At 38.4% G+C, this 3,244-nt stretch overlaps 1 pseudogene; it reads left to right on the top strand.

Annotated features, from left to right (window-relative positions):
- The first annotated feature begins 459 nt into the window (after window positions 1-459).
- Window positions 460-573, top strand: LOC113923323 (annotated as a pseudogene).
- The last annotated feature ends 2,671 nt before the right edge of the window (window positions 574-3,244 follow it).

The raw sequence follows: 3,244 nt of genomic DNA, 5'->3' as shown, positions 1-3,244 counted from the left end.
GATTTTTGTATTGTATGTAAATCTGAAATAGAAATAGGGAGGCCAGCCATCTCTATGTGATGTTGAATAATTCTCTAAGAGAAGTCTTACTTATAAGATAAAGAACTAAAATTTACACAGTTTGAGCATGCAGGGCTTAGTGGTTTTGTCTATCCTTTTGTAAACCATATTTCCTTTATTTCAACATTATATCTATGAGCTGCCATTTTTGTAAAACATGTCCACAGGCTCAGCTTCTGTGGATTGGTCCAGGGACATTACTTGATTAAAAACTGCACCAATCATAATAAAGCTCTGACCTTAACCCTTTCTGTGGTCACCTGAGATGTCTCCAGTATTCTTTCAAAAACCATTCAATTCCTATTATGCCCTAAACCAAAAAGTTTAAGTTGGCTTTCTAAAATCTGCAGCCAAAAGAATCCCAACTAGTAAAACTCAGAACTAAATTTTTACAAAATAAGCTTTGCGCAGTGGCAGTATCGTAGCCAATGAGGTTTATCCGAGGCGCGATTATTGCTAATTAAATTTTTACAAAATATAGTGTGTAAGCCTTTAGGTTGCTTTAAAACAAAAACAAAAAAACAAAAAAGCCCAACCTCCCCTCAGCCTACTCTTGAAACATTTCCACTTACACTTATTTTAATACTGGCCCACCTCCAGAAAGCTTTTTTTAATCATTCTTTTGAAATTCAGTGAACTATCATATTTCATTATTTGTGCTACTCTTATCACACTTAATTTGTATCATCCTGTATCCCAATTATTTTTGCTCATGTCTTCCTCCTGTTCTTGTGAGTAGGGATCATTGTTTTCATTTTAGTAGTACTTACAATATCTACATTGTAAGTAAAAAATAATATTTATTAAATGGGTGAATAAATATTCTCTTGGTTATTTGTTCTTAATGGAATATAATAGAGGTTTGGGTGGTTCTTTATCCCATAAAAGCAACTTATAATAAAGAAAAATTTTTATGACTTAGAGATGTACATATATGCATGTGAATGGTCTTTTTAATACAAAAATAGAAAAATTCATTTTTGAAAATCTGATTCAAAAGGCAGTGGGAAAATGTGTCTGGCTTGTGGAGAAAGGGAGTTTTGCCCCCCTACGTTCTCTGTATGCTCTGAGAAGATCAGCCTCCATCAGTGATAGAGGGACAGAGGGAACTTCTTAATTGTCATGGGCCATTGAGACAGTGAAAAAGATTTCCAGCCCCATTCTTGAGTTACTTCTGGGAGGAAAGCAGAAGGAGGCTCATCAATAAAGTCAGGCTGTAAAATGGACTGGATTCCCAGAGGAAGCCATACTGGAGGGAGGCACAGGGGGGACTCAAGTGAAGTCACCCGGAGGGAAGACATCTGGAGGTTGGCCAGAGCGCAGTGGCTGGAATATCAGTCACAGAGAGAGTAGCTCCAGGTCCAGTACCTTGACGGTGCCTAACCCGAGCTGCTTGCACTGGCAAGTTGTGGTGTCTGGGGAAGAACTGTTTCTCTGGGGCCTATCAACTCTCCCATGAACTCTTTTTTCTAAGGGAAAGCCCTTAGAGTAACTGTTTAAAGGGAGTGGAAGGAACTGTTTTCTTGGCCAGAGACGAATGCCAGAAGTTGGACTTTCTGAAGAGGCCAAGCAGAGGTGAGGCTAGCTGCAGGAAGGCTCTGGAAGGAGAGAAGGATACTGAGGTGAAGAGCAGAGGGGCTGTGTGGCTCAATTCCATAACCATTTCCGCCTAGGTCTCCTCTTCTATCTGTCCCAGAATCAAAGAGGGGATAATTGGGGGAGTGATTCCTGAAAAAGTCTTGACCTAGTAATAATCAAGCCAGTGGGGCCTTAGAGGCTAGTATTATGGTAAATACGAGATAGTATATATTGCTTATATAGGGTTACAGTATATAATACTATAGCATATAGTATTATAGTAAAGAGTGTTACCATATTATAATAAATGTATATGGTATTACAGTAAACACAACACATTTGTATTCACCTGGATGAAGTTAAAGGACATTAGAGTGGCATGTATATGAACGATTTGTTTAACTATCTCTAATTATCCATCAGTTATTTGTAATTTTTCACTGTCATCAATAATATGGCTATGAATTCATTGTATGGGTAAATCTCTGTCCATATCTCTGGTTATTTGCTCAGGATAAATTCCTGGAAGTAAAGTTAAATCCAAGAGTATAAATAATTTTATGGGTCTTGATACCCACTGCCAAATTTCTCTTTAGGAAATGTGTACTAATTTATATACCAACCCATCATTTATAACAGTTCCTATCTCAATGATAGCATTATGAGCCTTGAATGTTATTACGAAAATGTAAATCTTTGCACAGGTGAAAAATGGGTATGTTTTGAGTTTCCCATATGCTTTTTACTCTATTAATAGTGTTGGAGAGGAAAAAATATTTCCTCTGCCCTTCTAGGTTCTTTTGACTGGCCTATTAAATTGACATAGGGCAGATTAACAAGAGAAAAACAAATTTGATTATGTATGTATGGGAGCCTCATGAGCATATGAGACCCACATGCGGTCAGGCAACTGAAGCTTATATGACATCATGAGCTAGAGCAGGGGTATGAATCTGGAGGCTTCAAAGGGGATGAAGACAATTTACAGGAAGATGAGAAGAGCAGATGTTTGGTAACAAATGTTTGCCATGCTATACAGACACAATGGGACAAGCTCCCCACAGTTTACCACATCTAGCATGTATTCTTTGTAGTTATCTGTGGTGATAGTTCTGTTTCTCTATCAGACCCGCTTTCTAAATTCTTTTTTAAGATTTTATTTATTTATTTGACAGAGAAAGAGAGAGAGAGAGCACATGTGCTCACACACAAGTGGGGGAAGGGGCAGACGGAGGGGGAGAAGCAGGATCCCCGCTGAGCAGGGAGTTCAACAGGAGCTTGATCCCAGGACCCCGAGATCATGACCTGAGCCGAAGGCAGACACTTAACTGACTGAGCCACCCAGGCGCCCTTCTGAATTCTTTTAGGTAGTTAAGAGGGGAAGTAAAAACTCTTCCTGAGTCTTTGGGCCTTGATTGACTTCAGCTCAACGAAATCCACATGCCAAGGTAGCACATTTTGGGAAGCCTTGTTCTGAACCCCTTCAATATGATGTATTATATTAATAAAATTTCTTTTATTGTACCTCTTAGATAAACCCTATTTGTTTGTGGTAGAATTGTTTTTAAAAGGAGCAACTTGATTTCCTTTTTATAAAAGAAATATA

The sequence above is a fragment of the Zalophus californianus genome, chromosome 9, assembly GCF_009762305.2.
Source record: "Zalophus californianus isolate mZalCal1 chromosome 9, mZalCal1.pri.v2, whole genome shotgun sequence".
Lineage (NCBI taxonomy): Eukaryota > Metazoa > Chordata > Mammalia > Carnivora > Otariidae > Zalophus > Zalophus californianus.
Note: the sequence above shows the minus strand (reverse complement) of the source record. Positions and strands in the feature narration are given on the sequence as shown.